The 27,323-nt window shown below is 49.0% G+C and overlaps 4 non-coding genes across 4 annotated transcripts; 3 read left to right on the plus strand and 1 right to left on the minus strand.

Annotated features, from left to right (window-relative positions):
• Window positions 1-2,979: 2,979 nt before the first annotated feature.
• Window positions 2,980-3,050, minus strand: TRNAV-AAC (transfer RNA valine (anticodon AAC)). Its single transcript has one exon. It is a non-coding gene; the product is annotated as a tRNA-Val (tRNA).
• Window positions 3,051-8,250: 5,200 nt separating this feature from the next.
• Window positions 8,251-8,324, plus strand: TRNAM-CAU (transfer RNA methionine (anticodon CAU)). The gene has a single exon. It is a non-coding gene; the product is annotated as a tRNA-Met (tRNA).
• A 3,894-nt stretch (window positions 8,325-12,218) lies between these two features.
• On the plus strand, window positions 12,219-12,290 carry TRNAC-GCA (transfer RNA cysteine (anticodon GCA)). The gene has a single exon. It is a non-coding gene; the product is annotated as a tRNA-Cys (tRNA).
• Window positions 12,291-21,055: 8,765 nt separating this feature from the next.
• On the plus strand, window positions 21,056-21,128 carry TRNAK-UUU (transfer RNA lysine (anticodon UUU)). Its single transcript has one exon. It is a non-coding gene; the product is annotated as a tRNA-Lys (tRNA).
• The last annotated feature ends 6,195 nt before the right edge of the window (window positions 21,129-27,323 follow it).

Consider the following 27,323-nt stretch of genomic DNA (forward strand, 5'->3'; position numbering starts at 1 on the left):
TCGGTCAACGGTAGGACTTGGATTTGAAAAAGAGATTCTTTTTTCCTCCCCTTCACGAGAAAGAAAGTAAGAACTGGCAACTCTGGTGCAGAATACCACTTTTTCCTCTGGCTGAGGAGCTGGAACCTAGGCACAGATGACTGGTGTCTCCTGAAATAGGGATGGCACAATTTCAAGGTTCAGCCCCACCCCCTTATGATCAACAGCTCCTCCCAGGTGTGAACAATGCAGGGAGAGGAAGCAGCAAAGGCAGCCCCTCTCCACTTACCCCTCCATCAGCTGTGCAGGGAGGGAGTCTGGCAGCACCACAACATGATGTAGCAGGCGATAGCTAACCCAGGTGGGGCACATGACCCCACACACCACCCTCTGCAAGTGTTGCCTCTGAAATTAGGAAAACTCATGAGTTCAAAGAAGAGCTGCACAAAGAAAGCCCAACACAACATGCCCAGGGTGAAGGGGGTGCTAAAGCCTGGCATCAAACCAGAAACTTTCAGATCTTTAATCTAATGCACTCCCAGCTGAGCTACTTTGGCAATGACCAGGCCAAACCAGGAAGGCTTAATACATGAGCCACAGCACATGCTAGGAAGATTTAAATCTGGATGTCACAATGCAGGAGGCAAGCAGTGGACTTGGCCCTGGAGGGGCAGGCTGGGGTTTCCTATATCCCATTCACTCAAGCCAGCACCTGCCCCCTCGCAAGCTGTCACTGGTGCCCCCAGGTCTGCAGGACAAGAGCAGCGGTTCTCACTGGAACAACTCCACCCACAGCTCGCAGGCTCCTCCCAAGCCTAAAATGGAAAACCATCTTGCCAGAAAGGAGCCCACTAGGACTCACCATTGCTATTTTTCCTTCCACCCAGAACCCCGCTTCTTCTTCTGAGCTTCCAGTAGCCATCCCTGGGATGCCAAGAGGCAGGCACAGGATTCTACCTCCCAGAAGCCAACCACACCTCCATGTGTTCCTCCCTCAGAAGGGCAGGTGTGGGCTTCCTGGATCCCAGTTGCTCACACCCAGCCCAACCCCCACCTCCAAAGCCATCAATCATGCCCCCAGGTCGGCCACAAAGAAGAAGTGGCTCTCGCTGCCCCACGAGTGGCAGGGAGCCTCTCAAGCCCATTATTGCACACCCAGCTTGGCCAGAAAAGAGTGCTGGCACATGCACATGTAAGGGGACTGTTGCCCCCTTACTAACACTCAGTGCGGGTGTTTTGGTTGCTAGCTCCCAGCACTAAAAGGGGAAGGGTCGATGGGAAATCAGGAGCCTGAGACTGACAGTCCCCAGGAACAATGGGGAGAGGCCAATGCTCCAGATCAGCCTGATTGACAGGGCGGGCAGGCTAATCAGGGAGTCAGGAGGCCAGGGGGGGTCCCGTCCTCCGTGTGAGCTGGAATTGCCTGAGTCAGACAGAGTGGGGCCGAGCTAAGGAGACAGCAGGGGCCCGAGCTAAGCTGCTGGAAGCAGAGCTGCAGCCCCAAAGCCAGAGCACAGCCCAGAGAGAGCAGACCTGCAGCAACCAGAGTCAGAGGGGCCAGACAAGCAGCCCAGGAAGCAGGTCAGAGCTGGGAGCGGAGTCACAGAAGCAGCCTGCAGAGCAGACCTGTCCTGGGGGCAGAGCTGTAGCAACCAGAGCCAGAGAAGCAGCCCAGGGAGCTGGAGGCAGAGCAGCAGCAGCAGCAACCGTGCTGAGGCAGTGTGGAGCTGGGGCTGGAGCTGGAGCAGTCCAGAGCTGGGTGCGGTGAGCAGCCGGAGAGAGCGAGGGGGACCCTGGGCAGTGGGCCCAGCACAGGGAGACGCCTCAGCCAAGAGGCTCTGCAGGCCAGACATGGGGGGGATCATAACCCCGATGGGGTGGGGGTGATGCTGGGAAGAAGGGTCCTGCCACCTAGAGCCTGAGAGCGTGTGGCCACTACCAGAGCAAATGTCCGACCCGCAGCGTCCCTGCAGCACAGCCAGGGCCTGAGAAGGAGCCTGGGACCTACAAGGAACAGACTGTGACCTGCCCTGACGTTCCAGAGACACTGTTTGTGATGTTCCCTGCCACAGAGCAGGGTGATGTGTTTCCTTTAACCCTTCCCATTTTTCCTTATTCTTTTTTTAAATTAATTGTTAATTAAACAACTTGTATTTGCTTTAAATTGTATGAAATTATCAGTGGGTCAGGGAGGTGCCCAGTGCAGAGAGAGCACCCCGGAGTGGGGACACCCTAGCCCCTGTCCTGGGTGACCACAGCAGGGTTGGGGGGTTGAGCCCCCCAGGAATCCTGGGCCCAGCCTTGTTGGGGTTACAAGGACTCTGCCACACAGGAGAGTGCAAGGGGAATCCTTGAGGGCAGGGAGGCCTCTGGGTAAAGGGAGTGGGAGCAAGGACTCAGATCCTTTCGCTAGCCCACTTCACCGGGGTAGTGCAGAAGCCAGGAAAGTTCCCCACAATAGCGGGACCATTCCCCCGCTTACACACACTAGGACTCAGCTTTGCTTGTCTTCCTTCCATCCAGAACCCCTCTTCTTCTCCTGGACTGCAAGTAGCCATCCCTGGGATGCCAAGAGGCAGGCACAGGATTCTACCTCCCAGAAGCCAAACACACCTCCCGAGGCTTTGGCAGAACGAATGGTGGTGCTCTACTATCCCCACTTTGTTGCACAGCTTCTTCCCTGACTTCCTCAGCTTGACTTTCCTCTATTGCCCCATTCCTGTCTTACTTCCTCCTTTTGCAAGTGACGCAAAGGAAGCCAGTAGGAAGTGACGGCCTCTATAGGCCAACCTCCAAGGGCAGAGGAGGCCAAGCCACAAGCCTCCAAAAGCTGACACACCTAACTGCTCTAGGTTCCCCAGACTGATGCCAAAGCGCTTTCTCCACTGATGTCACCACCTTCTGTCATGTGGGGGTTGGAGTTATCTCAGGGATGGGCCAATAGCAGAAGGAGGAGCATCTTCCTGGACAGCAAGGGGATCTGGGAAAAGGAAGCCCGCATGTTTCTGCCTGGTTGAACCAGGGGCCTTTTGCATGTTAGGCAAACGTGATAACCACTACACTACAGAAACCCTCTTACAGTGTTCTGCCCCTCCCTTCAAATTCCATCCACTTCACTGGCACTCGCCCTGGAACACACCAATGGGCAAACCTAGAGAAAGTGGTGGCAGCTTTTCGATAGGTCAGCTGGTAGAGCAGAGGACTGGAGCCAGTGTTCAGGAAGTTACCCTTACATCGCCCTTGTGATTCTTGCTTGAAGGAGAGCTTCTTTTTCTTCCCCTTGCTGACAAAGTGCAAGAGAAGAATGAAAGGTCAGGTGGGCCAACTCGGTGCAGAAGCCCATGCTGTCTTTTCCTGCTGCATAGCCTGAAATGAGGGACTCGTGGCAGTTAAAGCCACTGCTGCACTGTCAGAAAACAGCCCACCCCTGCACAAAGGGGGATAAAAGAGCATGCCAAAGCCTGGGATTGAACCAGCAACTTGTAGATTTTCAGTCTAGCACTCGCCCAACTGAACTACTTCAGCAGCTGCTAGGCTGCTTTTTGGCCTACTGTTTTTCTGTCTGGAATGTTTTTGTCAGCTGTAGCACAGAAAAAGGACATCATTGCGAGCGGCCCATGAAGGCAATATTAACTTTTGCCTTCCTTGCTCAGCTTTACTTGCTTCCTCGCCCTATTCCTGCCTTAGTTCCTGGGTTACCTGAAGGTGACAGGGGCCCAGTGGTACGAGGAGGAAGTTGGGCAGCTAGACCCTAGTGGCAAAAGTCCTGCTGCCATTTCCCACCTCACTTTCTTCTCCCAGCTTCACATATTGGCCACCAGGGACTGGGTGCCCAGGGGCACAACAGAAGGCGGTGGACAGAGCCACTCTCACCTTGAAGCTCCTGCTCATTAAACCATATCTTCAATCGATGATGGTCAATGAGAGACCAACATCGCTTGCTATTTTAGCACTTGAAAATGCTATTGGCCAATCTTTGGATCTCCCTAATGCTGCGCTTCATTTCATGAGGGCAAAGGTGAGAAAAACAACCTTTGAACTAAAGGACTATGGTTAACATTCTAACGCTGTCTCTTACTGTAACACTATTTAATACTGGTCCACCCTGTGTTGGTGACAGTTCGATTTCTAGATATTAGTACATTTCAGTTACTGTTAAAATTAAAAAGTTTCTATATGCTTAGAGGAAATGAATTTGTTTTATTTGCTTATATATGGCATGAATAAATACAGGTTTACAGATCTTAGCATGCAAATGTCCTATATGACAGAGAAAATCATGCATCCAAATTATGCATCAAAATCATGAAATGAGCTACAAATGCAATGAAAAATAAGATATTCAAAACTTTAACATATGGGGGGCAGGCACCGAAGATGCGTCTTGCCTGGGGTGCCATTTGTTTTAAGGCAGACCCTGTCAGGAAGAACAGGAGTTAGTTTCACATGCCTGTTTTCAGGCTGTAATCTGTGTCAACTTGCTCTGTGGAAGGGATTCTGGTAGCCCAGACTTAGGTCCCTGATTTAAGGGGTGGCTGCATGGTTTACAACACTCTGATTTCTCAAACAATCTCTATCTCTCAAAGCCTCAGATCTGCGTCCCCATAATGCTCCACATTCTATGGAAAGGAGCAGCATCAAGGGTTAGGGATGAGCCATAGGACACTGCATGGGTGGCAGAGGCTTCAGGAGCCCAGAGTGTTTGCCTGTCTGGGGCATGTTGGCTGAGACCTCAGGGACACATTGTGAGGCAGAATCCCAGGCATCTATATGAAAAGAGCATAAGGATAAGAACGGCCATAGTGGGTCCATCTAGCCTAGTATCCTGTGTTCCCATAGTGGCCAAAGCCAGGTGCTTCAGAAGGAATGAACAGAACAGGTAATCATCAAGTGATCTATCCCCTGTCACCCATTCCCACCTCCTGGCAAACAGATGCTAGGGACACTGTCCATATCCATCCTGGCTCATAGCCTATCATCCATGAATTGATTTAGCTAATTTTTTTTAACCCTGTTATAGTCTTGGCCTTCACAACTTCCTCTGGCAAGAAGTTCCACCGGTTGACTGTGCGTTGTGTGAAAAAATACTTCCTTTTGTTTGTTTTAAATGTGCTGCCTATTAATTTCATTTGGTGATTCCTGGTCCTTGTGTTATGAGACGGAATAAGTAACACTTCCTTATTTACTTTCTCCACACCAGTCATGATTTTCTAAACCGCTATCATATCCCCACTTAGTCATCTTTTTTCCAAGCTGAAAAGTCCCAGTCTTATTATTCTCTCCTCATATGGCAGACACTCCATACCCCTTTTCTGAACCTTTTCCAATTTCAATACATCTTTTCTAAGATGGGGTGACCATATCTGCATGCAGCATTCAAGATGTGGGCATACCATGGATTTATAGTGGCAATAAGACTTTCTGTCTTATTATCTATCCCTTTCTTAATGATTCCCAACATTGTTTGCTTTTTTGACTGCCACTGCACATTGAGTGGATGTTTTCAGAGAACTATCCACAGTGACTCCAAGATCTCTCACTTGAGTTGCAACAGCTATTTTATATCCCATCATTTTATATGTATAGTTGGGATTATGTTTTCCAAATTACATCACTTTGCATTTATCAACATTGAATTTCATCTCCCATTTTGTTGCCCTTTCACCCAGTTTTGTGAAAACTCTTTTTAACTCCTCACAGTCTGCTTTGGACTTAAGTCTCCTGAGTAGGTTTGGATCATCTGCAAATTTTGTCACCTCACTTTTTAGCAGATCGTTTATGAATATGTTGAATAGTACTGGTCCCAGTACAGACAGCACTATTTACCTGTTTCCATCCTGAAAACTGACTGTTTATTCCTACCCTTTGTTTCCTATCTTTTAACCAGTTATTGATCCATGTGAGGACCTTCCAGAGGTGAAAGTAAGCCGGTACATTCCGGTATGGCATACCGGCAAGAGCTGGTATACTGTGCCGGACCGGACCGGCTTCCCCAGGCTGGTGATTTAAAGGGCCCAGGGCTCCCTGCAGTGACCCGAGCCCCGGGCCCTTTAAATCACCTCCCAAGCCCCACTACTGGAGTGAAGCAAATCACTACCATGGAATGCTGCTCTCTCCCGCTCTACGAACACAGAGCAGGGGTGGCGGAAGCTTTCTTACAGTGTGGGGGGGCACCGTTGTCTGAACTGTGGTGCTTCCATGACACCCCTTCCCCAAGGACCCACACTCACACCACCTCTCCCCCTGAGGCCACACCCACAGAACGCCTCTTCCCCCCCAAGACTCCACCCTTTCCCTAACAGCTGGTAAAGAGTGGGGGGGGGGCATGGCCCTTTAAACCCCCATTCCAGCACCCCTGACACAGAGCTAAGCAGGCAGCTGTGTGTGTGTGTGTATATGTGACGGAGACTGCTGTGCTGAACTGAGCCAGTGAGGGAAGTGGGGGCTGATGTCGGGGCTGTCCCCCTCCCCCTGCCTCAGGACTGGTTGCTTCCAGCAGCTGTCTGAACTTAGAGACAGTCTGCTGATACACTCACTCTTCCGCAACACACACACTGTCTCTCCCCATACACAAACAGTCTCTACCCCGCCATGCACATTGCAGTTGAAAAGCAGCTGGCAATCTAGTAGGATGCCCACAGAACAATGGGATAGAGAAACCTGCATCATGTGATGCTGTACCGGCCCATGAGGCATTGCAAATCCTTCCCAAAACACCCTGCGACCAGTTGCACAGTGGGATAGCTACCCACAGTGCACTGCTCTCTGTGGTGATCCAAGAGCTGCTAGCATGGATGCGCTCTGGTGACACAAGGGGCATAGTGTGGACATGCAACAGCTATTTAATTAAAACACTTTAACTAAAGCAGCATAACTCTGTGGTGTAGACGTAGCCGGAGAGTGAAACAAGACCCAGCCCCCATTGAATCTAAAAAGCCACAACTTCCTCCGTAGTTGGCAAAATTCAAACCTGAGAAGGGCAACCCCAATGGATTGCTAGTCTATCGCCTTAACCACTCAGCCACAACTACTTGCTTGATACATGTTTCTCACTACACTCTAGTTCTGTTCTCACTGAGTGATCACTTCCAATTGTTTCCTCAGACCAGCTTCCACAGCACACTCACTGCTGTGTCATTGTGTAAGTGTGTCCATGGCTGAACAGCAAGAATTCCTGCTCATTTCCCTTCTGGCTGGAGCATGACGAGAGTGTGTTTGTGGTTAATGACGTTGATGTAGATAGTTGTCCATTTCCTGCCCTGATAATTCAGACAGTCCCTTTCCCGTCATATCCCCAGTACTTCAGTGATTGCAATAGCAGGGGCAGGTTTTCTCTGGGGCACTGAGCTTTGCCAGGGGGTTGGTGGCTCCTTTCTTTCCTCTCCCTGGAGTAAACTCAGCTTTTTATTCCATCCTTGATGTTTCATGGAATAACAACAGCAGCATGAAGAAAGAGGTGGGTAGGGCGGGTCTCAGGGGAGGGGTCAGAGAGGTGGGGCAGTGGGCAGCGTGGGTCTCAGGGGAGGGGGTAGAGAGGTGCGAGCGGTGGGCAGGGCAGGTCTCAGGGGAGGGGGCAGAGAGGTGTGAGCAGTGGGCAGGGTGAGTCTCAGGGGAGGGGCAGAGAGGTGTGGGTGGGGGCAGACCTTGGGGTAAGGGGTGGAGAGGCACAAGCAGCAGGCAAGGAGGCCTTGGGGGAGGAGAGGAACGAGTGAAAGGCAGACCAGCAGGCCTCAGCCAAAGAGGAAGAGCGGGGGTGGGAAGTGGCCAAACAGGAGCGAGGGGGGAGCACAGGTGGGGCCTCAGAGGGAGGAGAACGAGCGAAGGGGGTGGAGTGGGGGAACAGCGTCATGGTCTGGGCACCAATGCCCCCCCACACACACTTTTAAGAGAGCTTCCAGCACTTATGCCCAGCCTCCCCAAATGCAAGTGTCACGGGCCATCTATTCTTTGCGTCTTCACTAACCCAGCATCTCCCCAAGCTATGTTGGTGAGCAAAGCCCTCCTGTTGACACAGCGCTATCTACACCGGGGTTAGGTTGATGTACCTGCATTGCTTAGGGAGGTAAATTTTTTACACCCCTGAGTAATGTAGTTACACCGACCTAATTTTGTAGCGTAGACCTGTCCAAAGAATCACACACAGACGTTGGGAGCAAAACTTCACCTGCTCCTCTGCTTTACAGAATCCAAACACAAGCAATGCTTGTCAGGCCCAGATGGAGGTTGGCAGAGAGTCAGATATGGGCGGACACGATCCCTTCAGCAGCTGTGGGCACCATGGCTTAGCTGGCTAAAGCCCCTGTTTCATAAACAGGAGATCCTGGGTTTAACTCCCAGTGGTGCCTTGTTGAGATGCTTTTGGGGCACCTGGCATTGGCTACTGTCAGAAAACAAGATTCAGAGCTAGATGGACCTTTGGTCTAGCCCAGTGTGATTTTTCTTATGGTTTAAATAACACTCACAGGCACTGATAATAGAGTTACTGAAACTTTAGGTGGCAAGAGCTGATAGGTCAGTGGTCCAGTCCCCTTGCAGATGGCCCCCTCCCTCTGGGACAAGGGCAGGTCTGAGCTATCACACCAAATGCTTCATTGTGGCTGCCAGAATCTGTGGGTGGCTCATTTAGTTTATGCCGAGGGTTGAGTCCTGCTAAGTGCACCGTGTATGAGAATGAAAATCCTAAACCACCCTATGAAATAACGAAAGCAGCAGGCCGTGTTTTTGTCACTACCCCAAAGCAGACAGATCAATGGAGAACTGCCATCAAGTCCAGGGTAATACTTCACTGCGGTTTTACCATTTCCACTTGCTAAACTCCCTCCCAACCTTCTGGGCTCCTAGAGCAGGGTACTGAGCCTGAGCTGAGACACGTACACTGCAACTTTACAGCCCAAGCCACATGGCCCTGATTAATGTGACACGGGCCAGGTGTGGGTGTTTCATTGCACTGTAGACGTATCCTAACATTATGTCTATGATGCAATTAAAACACCCAAGGCACCTGTCTCAAAGCCAAGGTCAGCTGACTCAGGCTTATGGGGCTTGGGCTGCAGGACTATAAAATTACAGTGCAGACATATGGACTTGAGCCCAACCTCTGAGACCCCACGAGGGGTGAGAGTTTCTGAACCCAGGCTTCAGCGTGAACACAAATATCTGCACCAGTTTTTAACCCCACAGCTTTAGCTCCATGAGCCCACGTCAGATGACCCAGGCCAGCCATGCTGAAATCTTGATCCCAGGAGAGATGTACTCTAAGGGTACATCTCCATTGCAATGTAAGCCCAGGTGTGGCACAATATGCTCAAAGCAACACCTGGAAGCCCCATATTCACCACTGTCATATAATGATGATATGGTTTGTACAAAGTCTGCCTTGTGAGGTATCATTTCAAAAGTCTTGAGCTCTTGAACATTAATGTCTTCTTGCATTCTATGTGGTAGCATTGTCTGGGAAGTTATGAAGTTTTGCTCTGTGTGCGTTACTGAAATATGTTATGCGGTTGGGAAATGCCCACCACCAGCCTTTCAGGTGCAACAATGGAGGAGCCAGACTCGCTGCTAGCCCATTAAAGGTATCCACACTCCCAAGGACTATCCCAGGAACTGTATACAATGCAGACTTCTCCGAGATAGCATGGAGACAATGGACACTGCTCACTCACATCATAGCAAAGGAACTTCCTAGCAAGTTGGCAGAAACTATGAAAGAGAGGAAGAGACATCATGACTTGGAACTCAATACCTGGAAACACATCTGGAGGACAAAGACTGAACTGAAATAATTCAGAGATCAGAAGAGAATAATAATAATATATTCAAATCAAAGTCCCCAAACAGACTAGTATTGGTTTCTCAGCAGAAAATTTTCAATTTGGGGGATTTTGTTTTCCCGTCAGACCTTGCCAAGGGAAGCAGAAAGAAAATGTTTGAAATTCTCCTTCAAAACAGCTTGGCCTAGACACTCTAGCTGTGGGTCATTGTTGTGGCCTTGCTGAGGATGGGGGCATTTTAATAATTTGGGGAGGTCCTGGGGTGTTTGGGGGAGATTATGAGGATGTTACCTCTTGAGATAAAAACTAAGAAATACAGGACTAGAGAGTTCTTTTAGAAATCTGGTATTTAGACATTTTATTTAAAGCGGGGGAGGGTCTGAGTTCGTGAGATGGTTTTTGTATGTAGAAATCAGCATGGTTTGGTCTGTCATTGTACCAAAGGGGGAAGATGGTTGTTTGTAAAGGAAGAGAGATGACTGAAGGCCTCTGATGAGGAGAGAATTTAAACCCATGTGTGCAGAGCACAATGGATTAGCAGTCCATCACCTTAACCACTTGGTTACCTCATCTGAGCTGTCAAGTAATGGACAGGAGGAGAAATCTAAGGCCAGCAGAGGTAGGGCCAATAAGGAGTTTTTAAATACTAAGTGTAAGGAGGGTCTGAATGAGCTTCCCCCTCACATCTCGTGATGAGCTAGGGGAAAAACTTCAGGAACAGACCGTGTTTACATAGACACGCCTACTCTGCCTAGATATGCAGCAAGTTTCCTTTGTATAAAACAAACAAAAAAATATAAAGGTAATTCTTCTGTTTTCCTGCAGTCAGCAAAAAAATTGTAAAAAGAAAGAGGTATCTTTAAGCAATAATCTGTCCTCAGCAAGAGGCTAGGAAATGTTTATTTTGTTTTTCAGACACTTTATGGGAAGCTGGTGCCAGTGGCAGAACAACCCAGAACACCATGGGTCCACTGTCGCAACAAAAAATTGTGTTCTGTGTTTGTCTTGTTATTACTGTTATTTTGGTGGATATTGTAAATTCTTCAGGCATGATACCCCCTTTTCATTGGACATGTCATGCTGCCTCTTTTGGGACCAAGGGAAAATATACCCTAATTAAACCTCTGCCACCTCCCTCTAAATTGTCTGTGACACACCCATCCCCATGGTGGTCTACCCCCATCCAGAGACCTGTGGTTCTTAATGCAACTGGTTTACAAATGACTATCACTCTGTTCCCCACTGACTGGTATCTCAGTACAACATTTGCTAACTATTCTCAGTTTACCAAAGTAGGTGAAAGAATGTTGCTATGAGTAACTCATTTGAATTGGATGGATGGGAATTACACAAGAACATCTGAAAATGGCGAGCCCTCATAAATTACCTCTGGGAAGGCTAAAACCCGTTGCAGGAAGCTGACTCAGCGGCTCGAATCCAATGCTTGGAACATGCCCTAGGGCTACTAGGCGGAAGCGGGGGGGTTATAACAGGGATTTGCACTTAGCTCAACCAACCGTTTGTTGGGAAATGTTATTCTAACCCTCAATCAGGGTTGGAAGAGACCTCAGAATCTCATCTAGTCCTACCCCCTGCTCAAAGCACGACCAACACCAACTAAATCATCCCAGATAGGGCTTTGTCAAGCCGGGCCTTATAAACCTCTAAGGATGGAGATTCTACCATCTCCCTAGGTAACCCATTCCAGTTCTTCACCACCCTCCTAGGGAAATAGTATTTCCTAATATCCAACCTACACCTCCCCCACTGCAACTTGAGACCATTACTCCTTATTCTGTCATCTGGTACCACTGAGAACAATCTAGATCCATCCTCTTTGGAACCCCCTTTCAGGTAGTTTAAAGCAGCTATCAAATCCCCCTTAATTCTTCTCTTCTGCAGACTAAACAATCCCAGTTCCCTCAGCATCTCCTCGTAAATCCCCTGCCCCCTAATCATTTTTGTTGCCCTCCCCGGACTCTCTCCAATTTGTTTCTGTGGGGGGGGGCTGAAAACTGGATGCAATGCTCCAGATGTGGGCTCACCAGTGCCGAATAGAGGGGAATAATCAGTTCCCTCAATCTGCTTGCAATGCTCCTACTAATCCAGCCCAATATGACCAGTTACCCATATTGAATGCAGACACAGCAATATTTGATAAATTGGTTACTGTCCATTCAGTAGGTTATTTCCTACTTATTCATAAATAATGAAGATGCTCTAAGTAGATGGGAGAGAGCTGTCCCATCCGTGTAGTTAATCCATCTTCCTGAGAGGCGGTAGCTATGTTACTGGGGGAAGCTATGTTGGTAGGTGTGTAAGCTGTGGTGTCTACATGTATATATAAAGTTTAATCAAACCCCATTTTTAAAACCACTGTGGTCTGGGAATAGAAAAGAAGCTCTCTGAGGCAGGGCCTGTCCTTCAAAATCCTTAAGATCACTGAGTTTCCTATACACATGTCTTGGGGGTATAACTCAGTGGTAGAGTGTTTGACTGCAGCTCAAATAGTCCTTGGTTCAAATCCAAGTGCCCCCTCACAAGCCTCTTCCTTTAACAAAAATAATTGCATATCCATTTCCATTATGTTCAGGAGTTCCTCTGAATAGGGATACCTGAAATGAATGGAAACACTCAATGTTTTCCTGTGCAAATGCATAAAAACCTAATAAACGTGTCCCTCAGCTGAAATGAGTTTCAATCGTCTACGTGTCTTGTTTATGTTTTCATCAATTAAACAAAGGCACATGAAGACACATTTGCAGGTCCTTGGCCTCCATGGGCTACAATGTGTAGAAGAAAGAGAACCACATCCACTTGGGAGGAATGGACTAGTTTGTATTACATTTGGTATGTTGCCATTGGGACTGAAAATTCTACTGGAGGTGGACAGGAACCTCTTAGGGTATGTCTACACTATGAAATTAGGTCGAATTTATAGAAGCTGGTTTTATAGAAATCGATTTTATACAGTCGATTGTGTGTCCCCCCACATAAAATGCTCTAAGTGCATTAAGTCGGCGGACCGCGTCCACAGTACCGAGGCTAGCGTCGACTTCTGGAGCGTTGCACTGTGGGCAGCTATCCCACAGTTCCCGCAGTCTCCACCACCCATTGGAATTCTGGGTTGAGATCCCAATGCCTGATGATGCAAAAACAGTGTTGCGGGGGGTTCTGGGTACATGTCGTCAGGCCCCTCCCCCTCGGTCAGAGCAATGGCAGACAATCGATTTGCGCCTTTTTACCTGGGTTACCTGTGCAGACAATATACCACGGCAAGCATGGATCCCGCTCAGCTCAGCTCACCGTCACCATATGTCATCTGGGTGCCGGCAGACGTGGTACTGCATTGCTACACAGCAGCAGCTAATTGCCTTTTGGCAGTAGACGGTGCAGTATGACTGGTAGCCGTCATCGGCTATCTGGGTGCTAGCAGACGTGGGGCTGCATTGCTATACAGCAGCAGCTCCTTGCCTTTTGGCAGTAGATGGTGTATTACGATTGATATCCATCATCGTCATATTCCTCGGTGAGTTCAATCAGAGGCACCTGGGCAGACATGTTTTGTCTCCTGGAGACTCAGTCCTGCCAGCAGTCCTATTGAACCATCTTGACGATGCTGGCTAGCAGTCGTAGTACAGCATCTTCTGCCAAGCACCCAGAAGATGCCGATGGCTATCAGTCATGCTGCACCGTCTGCTGCCAGCTTAAGATGTAAAAAATAGATGGACCAGATTTGTTCTGTATTCATTTGCTTCCCCCTCCCTCCGTGAAATCAACGGCCTGCTAAACCCAGGGTTTTGAGTTCAATCTTTGAGGGGGCCATTCCGTGTGACAGTTGTTTGTGTTTCTCCCTGATGCACAGCCACCTTTGTTGATTTTAATTCCCTGTAAGCCATGTCGTCACTTGCCCCTCCCTCCCTCCCTCCCTCCGTCAGACAATATTTTCGCACCTTTTTTCAGCCCAGACGCCATAGCACTGGGATCATGGAGCCCGCTCAGATCACCGCGGCAATTATGAGCACTATGAACACCACGCGCATTGTCCTGGAGTATATGCAGAGCCAGAACATGCCAAAGCAAAACCAGGCGAGGAGGCGATTGCAGCGCGGCGACGAGAGTGATGAGGAAATTGACATGGACATAGACCTCTCACAAAGTACAGGTCCCAGCAATGTGCAAATCATGGTGATACTGGGGCAGGTTCATGGCATGGAATGCCAATTCTGGGCCCAGGAAACAAGCACAGACTGGTGGGACCGGATCGTGTTGCAGGTGTGGGACGATTCCCAGTGGCTGCGAAACTTTCGCATGCGTAAGGGCACTTCCATGGAACTTTGTGACTTGCTTTCCCCTGCCCTGAAGCACCAGAATACCAGGATGAGAGCAGCCCTCACAGTTGAGAAGCGAGTGGCGATAGCCCTGTGGAAGCTTGCAATGCCAGACAGCTACCGGTCAGTTGGGAATCAATTTGGAGTGGGAAAATCTACTGTGGGGGCTGCAGTGATCCAAGTAGCCAACGCAATCAAAGACCTGCTGATATCAAGGGCAGTGACTCTGGGAAACGTGCAGGTCATAGTGGATGGCTTTGCTGCAATGGGATTCCCAAACTGTGGTGGGGCCATAGACGGAACCCATATCCCTATCTTGTCACCGGAGCACCAAGCCACCGAGTACATAAACTGCAAGGGGTACTTTTCAATGCTGCTGCAAGCCCTGGTGGATCACAAGAGACGTTTCACTAACATCAACGAGGGATGGCCGGGAAAGGTACATGATGCTCGCGTCTTCAGGAACACTGGTCTGTTTCAAAAGCTGGAGGAAGGGACTTTCTTACCGGACCAGAAAATAACCGTTGGGGATGTTGAAATGCCTATCGATATCCTTGGGGACCCAGCCTACCCCTTAATGCCATGGCTCATGAAGCTGTACACAGGCAACCTGGACAGTAGTCAGGACCTGTTCAACTATAGGCTGAGCAAGTGCCGAATGGTGGTGAAATGTGCATTTGGACGTTTAAAAGCGCGCTGGCGCAGTTTACTGACTCGGATAGACCTCAGCGAAGCCAATATTCCAATTGTTATTGCTGCTTGCTGTGCGCTCCACAATATCTGTGAGAGTAAGGGGGAGACATTTATGGCGGGGTGGGAGGTTGAGGCAAATTGCCTGGCCACTGATTACGCGCAGCCAGACACCAGGGCAGTTAGAAGAGTTACAGCAGGGCATGGTGCGCATCAGAGAAGCTTTGAAAACGAGTTTTGTGACTGGCCAGGCTACGGTGTGAAACTTCTGTTTGTTTCTCCTTGATGAACCCTCTGCCACCCCACCCCCCCGGTTCACTCTACTTCCCTGTAAACTAACCACCCTCCCCTTCCCCCTTCGAGCACCGCTTGCAGAGGCAATAAAGTCATTGTTACTTCACATTCATGCATTCTTTATTAATTCATCACACAACTAGGGGGATAACTGCCAAGGTAGCCCGGGAGGGGTGGGGGAGGAGGGAAGGAAAAGGACACACTGCAGTTTAAAACTTTAAAACTTTAACTCTTATTGAAGGCCAGCCTTCTGATGCTTGGGCAATCATCTGGGGTGGAGTGACTGGGTGGCCGGAGGCCCCCCCACCGTGTTTTTGGGCATCTGGGTGAGGAGGCTATGGAACTTGGGGAGGAGGGCTGTTGGTTACACAGGGGCTGTAGCGGCGGTCTCTGCTCCTGCTGCCTTTCCTGCAGCTCAACCATACGCTGGAGCATATCAGTTTGATGCTCCAGCAGCCGGAGCATCGACTCTTGCCTTCTGTGTGCAAGCTGACGCCACCTATCATCTTCAGCCCGCAACTTGCTCTGTTCATCCCGCGATTCAGCATGCCACCTCTCCTCTCGTTCATATTGTGCTTTTCTGTAATCAGTCATTGACTGCCTCCACGCATTCTGCTGTGCTCTGTCAGCGTGGGAGGACATCTGTAGCTCTGTAAACATGTCATCACGCGTCCTACGTTTTCTCTTTCTAATCTTCACTAGCCTCTGTGAAGGAGAAACATTTGCAGCTGGTGGAGGAGAAGAGAGAGGTGATTAAAAAAGACACATTTTAGAGAACAATGGGTACACTCTTTCACGTTAAATTTTGCTGTTCACATTACACAGCACATGTGCTTTCGTTACAAGGTCGCATTTTTCCTCTTATATTGAGGGCCTGCCGGTTTGGTGTGAGAGATCACTCACGCAGTGCCAGGCCACAGATTTCAGCTTGCATGCAGCCATGGTAAGACACAGTCTTTTGGCTTTTTTAACCTTCTTAACATGTGGGAATGGTTTCAAACAGTAGTGCTCTCATTTCCCATACCAAGCACCCGTTTGGTTGGCCATTTAAAATGGGTTTGCAATGTAAAAGGAGGGGCTGCGGTTTCAGTGTTAACATGCATCACAAACCCAACTAACTCCCCTCCCCCACACACCCAATTCTCTGGGATGATCACTTCACCCCTCCCCCCCACCGCGTGGCTAACAGCGGGGAATATTTCTGTTCAGCAGAGCAGGAAGGGGCACCTCTGAATGTCCCCTTAATAAAATTGCCCCATTTCAACCAGGTGACCGTGAATGATATCACTCTCCTGAGGATAACAAAGAGCGATAAGGAATGGATGTTGTCTGCATGCCAGCAAACACCGGGACCATATGCTGCCATGCTTTGTTATGCAATGATTCCAGACTACTGGCCTGGCGTGGTAAAGTGTCCTACCATGGCGGACGGGATAAGGCAGCCCACCTTTTGCAAAGGCTTTGGGAGTACATGAAGGAGAGCTTTCTGGAGGTGTCCCTGGAGGATTTCCGCTCCATCCCCATACACGTTAACAGACTTTTCCAGTAGCTGTACTGGCTCCGATTGCCAGGGCAAATTAATCATTAATCATTAAACACGCTTGCTTTTAAACCATGTGTAATATTTACAAAGGTACACTCACCAGAGGTCCCTTGTGTGCCCTCAGGGTCTGGGAGCACGCCTTGGGTGAGTTCGGGGGTTACTGGTTTCAGGTCCAGGTTGATAAAAATATCCTGGCTGTTGGGGAAACCGGTTTCTCCGCTTCCTTGCTGTGAGCTCTCTTCATTGTCTTCATCATCATCTTCCTCGTACCCCGAACCCGCTTCCCAGTTGCGTGTTTCTCCATTGACGGAGTCAAAGCACACGGTTGGGGTAGTGGTGGCTGCACCTCCTAGCATCGCATGCAGCTCCGCGTAGAAGCGGCAAGTTTGCGGCTCTGCCCCAGACCTTCCGTTTGCCTCTCTGGCTTTGTGGTAGGCTTGCCTTAGCTCCTTAATTTTCACGCGGCACTGCTGTGCATCCCTGTTATGGCCTCTGTCCTTCATGGCCTTTGAGACTTTTTCTAATATTTTGCCATTTCGTTTACTGCTACGGAGTTCAGCTAGCACTGATTTGTCTCCCCATATGGCGAGCAGATCCCGTACCTCCCGTTCCGTCCATGCTGGAGCTCTTTTGCGATCCTGGGACTCCATCATGGTTACCTGTGCTGATGAGCTCTGCGTGGTCACCTGTGCTCTCCATGCTGGGCAAACAGGAAATGAAATTCAAAAGTTCGCGGGGATTTTCCTGTCTACCTGGTCAGTGCATCTGAGTTGAGAGTGCTGTCCAGAGCGGTCACAATGAAGCACTATGGGATAGCTCCCGGAGGCCAATAATGTCGAATTCCGTCCACACTACCCCAAATCTGACCCACAAAGGCCGATTTTAGCGCTAATCCCCTCGTCGGAGATGGAGTAAAGAAACCGGTTTAAAGGGCCCTTTAAGTCGAAAAAAAAAGGGCTTCGTCGTGTGGACGTGTCCAGGCTTAATTCGATTTAATGCTGCTAAATTTGACCTAAACTTGTAGTGTAGACCAGGCCTTAGAAAAATAAAATAACCAAGATTTATGAAACTACCTGTTATACATTCAATCCTCTGTTTTTGCACACAATATAAATTGGGGCTCTAATAAATGTCAACCTTCCTTTAACACAGATCATTGTTCCTTGTAACTTTCAGATGCATTCAAATGGCAGCTGTGGGTTCTGAGAAGCAGGATGGCCCCTGTATGATAAAGTTCATGCAACATTCCCCTCTCATCCCAGCCCTGGTATGTTGCCAGTAGCCTGCTGTCCCTGGGTAGCAGCAAAAGATGTTTCCCACCATTCAAGGGACCCCAGCCTGGGACTAAAGTCAGGTTCAGGCTTCTCCTCTCTCCCTTCTTGGAATCAAGATCATGTTTTTACCATGAGTTAAAGCAGCCCGAACCCCCAGATTCTGGATCAATGTCACAAGTTCCCAGTGTCTCCATGGAAGACAATTTGTTAAATCCCAGATGTGTGGAGTTAAATTGGTTCTCAGCCTGAGTCCTTTGCTCTTAATCCTAAGGATATTGTCCCACCATGGGGCCATTTCCCGCCTCTCTTTCATACAGAAGCACAATTTTCTTTACACAGACACAGGAACAGCAAGATCTTTCTCTATCCCTTGTGCAAATCAGGGTGCCAAATTCCATGGAAACAATAGACAAGCAGGGGGCCCTGGGTACATCCAGCCCTGGTAGTGAGATGTTCCCTCCCGTCTTTCTTTATGCTGCTGTTGTTATTTCATGGATTGTCTGGGATGAGAAAAAAGCTGAGTTCACTCCACGTGGAGGGGAGAAAGACCAGTGAAAATCTCAGGACCCAACTCCTGCTACCAGGATCAGTGAGGTGCTGCGAATCTGCCTCGGATAGGGACTGTTTGAATTGTTAAAGTGTGGAATGACTAAGCAGCTACAACAAGATCCATGTATGAGGCCCTGGGTTCAATCCCCAGCATCTCCAGGTACTCTTTTCACCCTGCTGCTTTGCTCATGCCCAGAGGGGATGTGGCCCAGCAGTCTTCCTGCATGAGTTTCAATCCAGTTCAGTGAGGGACAAGTGCCAATTGCATGGAAGGTCTGTGGGGATTTCTGCTCCTAAGTCACCTTGGTACATTTAAGATTCCACCCGCTGTGCTGCTTGGGACAATGGTAGATGAGAAGGGCGAATCCTCCAGCACTGGAAGGAAAGGTCCGGTCTGCACAGACTGAGAGGCAAGGAAATGGAGGGGCAGTCAGTGCTCAGAGATGAGAGAGGTCAGAGATTTACACCCAACAGGGGACACTGTCTTTTTGAGGCGAGTGCAGCTTGCTTGGGATGGTGCTGACGATGGATAGAAAAAAGGCTGGAGTCAATGACAGATGAGACCATAAAAGGGGAAGGGGAATGGCAGCCCCACAGAAGGTCATGGGTGCTCAGATGCCCCAGTTATTGCACCCTGGCCTGTCGTAGAGAGAGAAAAGACACAGCGGGACCCAGCCCCCCTAGAGTGATCCCATGGACAAGAATCTGGTTGAGAGTGGGGTGAAGGTTCCCTCTGGGCAAAGGGGAGCTGAAATCCCTCAGTGTCCTGCAATTTAAGTAATGCAAGCTTCAAACCCTGCATGGGTGTGGGCTGAGGTGCATCAGCAGAAGGTTGGGCTGGACGGGGCGGCAGGTTTGTATAATTTTTGGTGGTGCCCAGAATGGGACCAAGTCCTGCCCCCCCTCCCCCCACACACACACATCTGTAAGGCTCTGGGAGGGAGTTTGGGTGTGGGAGGGAGAGGGGTTGGGCTCTGGGAGAGAGTTTGGGTGCAGGGTCTAGGCTCAGTCAGGGGGTTGGGGTGCAGGAGGGGATGGAGGGGCAGGCTCTTGGAGGGAGTTTGCATGCAGGTGTAGAGTCTGGGTTGGGGCATGAGTTTGGGGGTGCAGGAGAGGGTGAGGGGTGCAGCATTTACCTCGGGCATTTCCCAAAAGTGACCTGCACCCCCCTCTGGCAGCAGCCCCTTAGTGGCAGGGCTGGAGGTGTCTCTGCAGACTGCACCCCTGCAGCTCCCATTGCCACACTTGGCAGAGTTGGCACTCAGGGTGGGGGCAGTGCGTGGAGACCCCCTCCCCCGCCCAAGGGGCCGCAGGGACGTGCCAGCCGCTTCTGGGAGTGGTGTGCCACAAGGAGTGAGGGCGGGCAGGAAACTGCCTTAGCCCCCTTGTGCTGCTGGTGGTGGTGGCGGGGGTCCCCGGGCCCTTTTAAATTGCCCAGGGGCGGCAGGCGGGCCAGGGAGGACACTCCCAAGGGCCTAACATTGCTTTGCACAACAATAAATCTTGGAACAGGCTAGAAATGAAATGTCAGCAGAACCTAAGGAATTAAAAACCTCTGGATTCTTGTGTGTACACTGACTCCGAACGGAAACTGTAATTTGACTCGCTTTGTGTCTGCGGCCGTTAAAATATCAAGGCAAAGTCATTCCAGTGATTGTGACACTGGGTTTGAGGAGGCTTTGGTCTTATTAAAATGTAAGTAGCATGTTACACTTGTGTTTTTAAAGATGGCTTCCCCAAGCAATTCCAAATTGTTCTTCCCACAGCTGGGTGATGGTGAGCAGCAGGGGATCTCCCCAGTCTGGTGGAATCTCTCTGGGTCCCACTGTTAGTTCTCCATCCTTTCTCCCCCTAACCACGCACACCACTCTCCTCTCCATTATCAATGTTTTAGAGCAACCCCTCCCTTCCTCCCTTTTATGGGATACAGACGCTCTGTGACAGAGACTGACTGGGGCTCCTCTCTGCACGGCCCCAATGGGGAAGGAAAGAGACTGGGGGGGGAGAAGATGGGCAGAAGGAGTCAAATGGGGCTAAACCAGAACAGAGGAGATTTTCTTCCTGTTAAAATGTCCTAGAGTCTCATTGCTGAAAAGCCAGGTCTTTAGTTAGGTTTGAACCAGCATCTTTTCAATTACCAGGCAAAGGTGTGAACCACAGAGACTGATAACTGCCTACGTCCCTACTTTGTTTAAGAAGCACTGCAGTGGTGCAACTGGTTAGTGCAAAGAGGAATACTGCTGGGGTTATGAGTTCAAGCCTTTTCTAGAGCACTGGTTTCTATTACTATGTAGCTTCCCCAGCTTGCTTTGCCCAATTCACATAGAAAGTGCCATACTAGGGAAAGGAAAGTAAGTTCTAAAATGTGGAAGTGGGTGCATAGCTGTGAAACATCCACCCTGTGCTGCCATTAGTTCCAGTAGATTGTTTACTGGCAGGGTGAATTAATTTATTTGCTGCTGAGAAAGCTGCCAGGACAGGACAGGTCTCTGGGCACCAGATTTCCCTGCTTCTTTCAGCACACCCCTGGCTCCAAGAGTAGCAGGTTTTCTGTATTGTTTCCTGCTCTCTTTTTCTTGACTGGTTTCTCTTCTGCACAAAATTTGCCTCCTTTATATGTGAGCCTGGCTAGCTCAGTTGGTAGAGCATCAGACTTTTAATTTGAGTGTCCAGGGTTCAAGTCCCTAGTAAGGCAAAGAGACACTTTCCTCCTGTGATATCCCCCCAAAACTTCAGAATGACTCCCTGTGACTTTAGTTTCTCGTTTTCAGGACTTGGCCTTTCCTAGGAAGGGCCCTTTACTGCCTGGGACTGAAAGTGCTACTTCCTCACCTGTCCACTGGCCTCACAGTCTGGAGGAAGAAAGGCCTCTGGGCCTGCACCAAAGCGCTGTGTGCTGACTTTTTGAACAAATGCAGGGCTGGCCAGAGAGGCACGTTCCCCCAGGGTCCTCCCTGACAGAAAAAATTGTCCCCACAGAGTCCTCCCTGCCGGAAGACAACAGAGGTCAAGTGGTCCCCTGCTGGTCCCATGGTGTAAGGGACGGCACTCAGGGCTTTGAATCCAGCAATTGGTTGCCAGCTAACCATACTGGGATTTCCAAAGCTTCATCTTGCTCTCTCACAATGCAAAAAGCAAACAGGATGTTAGGAATCATTAAAAAAAGGATAGAGAATAAGATGGAGAATATCTTATTGCCCTTATATAAATCCATGGTACACCCACATCTTGAATACTGCGTACAGATGTGGTCTCCTCATTTCAAAAAAGATATACTGGCATTAGAAAAGGTTCAGAGAAGGGCAACTAAAATGATTAGTCAAGTATCCGAGGGGTAGCCGTGTTAGTCTGGATCTGTAAAAAGCAACAGAGAGTCCTCTGGCACCTTTAAGACTAACAGATGTATTGGAGCATAAGCTTTTGTGGGTGAATGCCCACTTCATCGGATGCATGTAATGGAAATTTCCAGGGGCAGGTATAAATATGCTGGCAAGAATCAGTCTGGAGATAACGAGGTTAGTTCAATCAGGGAGGGTGAGGTCCTCTGCTAGCAGTTGAAGTGTGAACACCAAGGCAGGAGAAACTGCTTCTGTAGTTGGCTAGCCATTCACAGTCTTTGTTTAATCCTGAGCTGATGGTGTCAATTTTGCAAATGAACTGAAGCTCAGCAGTTTCTCTTTGGAGTCTGGTCCTGAAGTTTTTTTGCTGTAAGATGTAACATCTGCTATTGTGTGGCCAGGGAGGTTGAAGTGTTCTCCTACAGGTTTTTGTATATTGCCATTCCTGATATCTGACTTGTGTCCATTTATCCTTTTACTTAGTGACTGTCCAGTTTGGCCAATGTACATAGCAGAGGGGCATTGCTGGCACATGATGGCATATATAACATTGGTGGACATGCAGGTGAATGAACCGGTGATGTTGTAGCTGATCTGGTTAGGTCCTGTGATGGTGTTGTTGGTGTAGACACGTGGGCAGAGTTGGCATTGAGGTTTGTTGCATGGATTGGTTCCTGAGTTAGAGTTGTTATGGTGCGGTGTGTGGTTGCTGGTGAGAATATGCTTAAGGTTGGCAGGTTGTCTGTGGGCGAGGACTGGCCTGCCTCCCAAGGTCTGTGAAAGAGAGGGATCATTGTCCAGGATGGGTTGTAGATCACTGATGATGCGTTGGAGAGGTTTAAGCCGAGGACTGTAGATGATGGCCAGTGGAGTTCTGTTGGTTTCTTTCTTGGGCTTGTCTTGTAGCAGGAGGCTTCTGGGTACACGTCTGTCTCTGTTGATTTGTTTCCTTATTTCCTTGTGTGGGTATTGTAGTTTTGAGAATGCTTGGTGAAGATCTTGTAGGTGTTGGTCTCTGTCTGAGGGGTTGGAGCAGATGCGGTTGTACCTCAGTGCTTGGCTGTAGATGATGGATCGTGTGGTGTGTCCAGGGTGGAAGCTGGAGGCATGAAGGTAGGCATAGCGGTCGGTGGGTTTTCAGTATAGGGTGGTGTTAACGTGGCCATCACTTATTTGTACTGTGGTGTCTAGGAAGTGGACCTCCCATTTAGATTGGTCCAGGCTGAGGTTGATGGTGGGGTGGAAACTGTTAAAATCATGGTGAAATTCTTCCAGAGTCTCCTTCCCATGGGTCCAGATGACTTGGTTTCCATTACATGCATCCAACGAAGTGGGCATTCACCCATGAAAGCTTATGCTCCAATACATCTGTTAGTCTTAAAGGTTCCACAGGATGATCTGTTAAAATTATTAGTGTTTGGAATGGGGTTCCATATGAGGAGAGATTAAAGAGACTAGGAGTTTTCAGCTTGGAAAAGAGGAGACTAAGGGGGGATATGATAAAGATATATAAAATAATGAGTGGTGTGGAGAAAGTGAATAAGGAAAAGTTATTTACTTGTTCCCATAATATAAGAACTAGGGGCCACCACATGAAATTAATGGGCGGCAGGTTTAAAACAAATAAAAGGAGGTTCTTCTTCACACAGCACACAGTCAACATGTCGAACTTCTTGCCTGAGGAGGTTGTGAAGGCTAGGACTATAACAGGGTTTAAAAGATAACTAGATAAATTAATAGGTTTCAGAGTGGTAGCCATGTTAGTCTGTATCAGCAAAAAGAACGAGGAGTACTTGTGGCACCTTAGAGACACATTTATTTGAGAAACAACTCTGACATCATAATCAAAAAGGCTGACAAAGGAGGTGCTGTCGTCATCATGAATAGGTCGGAATATGAACGAGAGGCTGCTAGGCAGCTCTCTAAAACCACATTCTACAAACCATTACCCTCTGATCCCACTGAGGTTTGCCAAAAGAAACTACACCATCTGCTCAAGAAACTCCCTGAAAAGTACAAGAACAAATCTGCACAGACACACCACTAGAACACTGACCAGGGGTATTCCATCTGCTACCCAAGTTCCATAAAATTGGAAATCCTTGACGCCCCATCATCTCAGGCATTGGCACCCTGACAGCAGGATTGTCTGGCTGTGTAGACTCCCTCCTCAGGCCCTGTGCTACCAGCACTACTAGCTATCTTCAAGACAGCACTGACTTCCTGAGGAAACTACAACCCATTGGTGATCTTCCAGAAAACACCATCCTGGCCACTATGGATGTAGAAGCCCTCTACACCAACATTTCACACAAAGATGGACTACAAACTGTCAGGAACAGTATCCCCGATAATGTCACGGCAAACCTGGTGGCTGAACTTTGTGACTTTGTCCTCACCCACAGCTATTTCATATTTGGGGACAATGTATACCTTCAAGTCAGCAGCACTGCTATGGGTACTCACATGGCCCCACAGTATGCCAACATTTTTATGGCTGACTTAGAACAACGCTTCCTCAGCTCTCGTCCCCTAACGCCCCTACTCTACTTGCACTACACTGATGACATCTTCATCATCTGGACCCATGGAAAAGAAGCCCTTGAGGAATTCCACCAGGATTTCAACAATTTCCATCCCACCATCAACCTCAGCCTGGACCAGTCCACACAAGCGATCCACTTCCTGGACACTACAGTGCTAATAAGCAATGGTCACATAAACAACACCCTATACCGGAAACCTACTGAACGTTATACTTACCTACATACCTCCAGCTTTCACCCAGACAACACCACACGATCCATTGTCTACAGCCAAGCTCTAAGATACGCATTTGCTCCAACCCCTCAGACAGAGACAAACACCTACAAGATCTCTATCAAGCATTTTACAACTACAATACCCACCTGCTGAAGTGAAGAAACAGATTGACATAGCCAGAAAAGTACCCAGAAGTCACCTACTAAAGGGCAGGCCCAACAAAGAAAGTAACAGAACGCCACTAGACGTCACCTTCAGCCTTCAACTAAAACCTCTCCTGGGCATCATGAAGGATCTACAACCTATCCTGAAGGACAGGGCCGCCTGGGGGGGGGGCAAGTGGGGGAATTTGGCCCAGACCCCCATGAGAATATAGTATTCTATAGTATTGCAACTTTTTTTATGGAAGGGGCCCCCAAAATCCCTTTGCCCTAGGCCCCCTGAATCCTCTGGGTGGCCCTGCTGAAGGACGATCCCTCACTCTCACAGATCTTGGGAGACAGGCCAGTCCTTGCTTATGGATAGCCCCCAACCTGAAGCAAATACTTACCAGAAACCACACAACAAAAACACTAACCCAGGAACCTATCCTTGCAACAAAGCCCGTTGCCAACTCTGTCCGCATATCTATTCATGGGACACCATCATAGGACCGAATCACATCAGCCACACTATCAGAGGCTCATTCACCTTCACATCTACCAATGTGATATATGCCATCATGTGCCACCAATGCCCCTCTGCCATGTACATTGGCCAAACCAGACAGTCTCTACATAAAAGAATAAATGGACACAAATCAGACGTCAAAAATTATAACATTCAAAAACCAGTCGGAGAACACTTCAATCTCCCTGGTCACTCGATTACAGACCTAAAAGTCATAATATTACAACAAAAAAACTTCAAAAAGAGACTCCAATGAAAGACAGCTGAATTGGAATTAATTTGCAAACTGGACACCATTAAATTAGATTTGAATAAAGACTGGGAGTGGATGGCTCATTACACAAAGTAAAACTAGTTCCCCATGTTTATTTCCCCCCTACTGTTACTCGCACCTTCTTGTCAACTGTTGGAAATGGGCCATCCTGATTATCACTCCAAAAGGTTTTTTTTCTCCTGCTGATAATAGCTCATCTTAACTGATCACTCTCGTTATAGTGTGTATGGCAACACCCATTTTTCATGTTCTCTGTGTGTATATATATATATATATCTTCCTACTGTATTTTCCACTGCATGCATCCAATGAAGTGGGTTTTAGTTAAATTTGTTAGTCTCTAAGGTGCCACAAGTACTCCTCATTCTTTTTGCAGATAAATTAATGGAGGTTAAGTCCATTAATGGCTATTAGCCAGGATGGGTAAGGAATGGTGTCCCAGCCTCTGTTTGTCAGAGGGTGGAGATGGATAGCAGGAGAGAGATTATTTGATCATTACCTGTTAGGTTCACTCCCTCTGGGGCACCTGGCATTGGCCACTCTTGGCAGACAGGATACTGTGCTAGATGGACCTTTGGTCTGACCCAGTATGGCCGTTCTTATGTTCTTGTGAAGGGAGAGGCAAAGCACTGCAACAGAGTTTCTGTAGTGTAGTGTTTATCACGTTTGCCTAATATGCAAAAGGCACCTGCTTTGAAACCAGGCAGAAACATGGTGGCTTACTTTTCCCAGCTCCCCTAGTTGTCCAGCAAGGTGCTCCTACTGCTGCCATTGCCCTGTCCCTGCAATAACCCCAACCCCTACATGACAGAGGGTGGTGAAATGAACTGAGAAAAAGCCTTGGCATCAGCAGGGGAAAGCTAGAGGCTCTAGACCAGTCACCCTTTGAAGCCTTGTGGCTTGGTCTTCTCTGCCCAGGGAGTTTGGCCTACAGAGACCTGCTCTTCATGCTGGCTTCCTTTGCATGACTTGCCAAAGGAGGAAGAGAGGCAGGAATTGGGCGAAAGAGGAAAGTCATGCTGAGGAAGGCAGGGCAGAAGCTCAGTGGGGTTAGTAGAGCGCCACCACTTGTTCTGCAAAGCCTGCGAAGGTTTGGTTGGCTGCTGGGAGGTAGAATCCTGTGCCTGCCTCTTGGCTTCCCAGGGATGGCTACTGGCAGCGCAGGAGAAGGAGGATGGTTCTTGGTGAAAGGAAGACAAGCAAAGCTATGGGAGGAAATTTGGGTGAGGGATGTGGGCTCTGCGCTGGGGGAGGTTGTTGGGGTGCTGGAGGGGTGGTGCTTACCCTGGGCACTGCAGCTCCCAAAGTGACCGGTACACACAACCCTCCGGCAGCAGCTCCTCAGTGGGCGGGGCCAGGGGGTCTCCGTTTGCTGCTGCCTGCAGGCGCTGCCCCCAGAGCTACCATTGGATGCAGTTCCTGGCCAATGGGAGCTGCGGAGTTGGTACTCAGGGCAGGGACAGCGCATCGAGACACTCCCCCCGCCTTAGGGGATACTGGGACATGCCAGCCACTTCTGGGAGCGGCATGGAGGGATGGAGGTAGAGTGGGCAGGGAGCGACCTTAGTGCTGCTGGCACATCTCTGCACACCCAATGGGGGAGGGGAGCAGAGGGCCTCCATGCGCTGCCTGGGGTAGGAGCAGTGCACAGAGCTGACTCCCCTCCCAGTGGGGTCTATTACAGGAGTGGGTGGGTGGGGTCTTTTGGCCTGCAAGGTGCAGCAGGTCACACTAGATGATCACACTGGTCCCTTCTGACCTTAAAGGCTCTGAGTCTAAAAGGGAGAGGGAAGTAAAAGATTTAAAAAAAATAAAAATAAACCAAACATTGTAATCCAAGGATGAC

This window comes from Emys orbicularis, chromosome 15 (genome assembly GCF_028017835.1).
Source record: "Emys orbicularis isolate rEmyOrb1 chromosome 15, rEmyOrb1.hap1, whole genome shotgun sequence".
Lineage (NCBI taxonomy): Eukaryota > Metazoa > Chordata > Testudines > Emydidae > Emys > Emys orbicularis.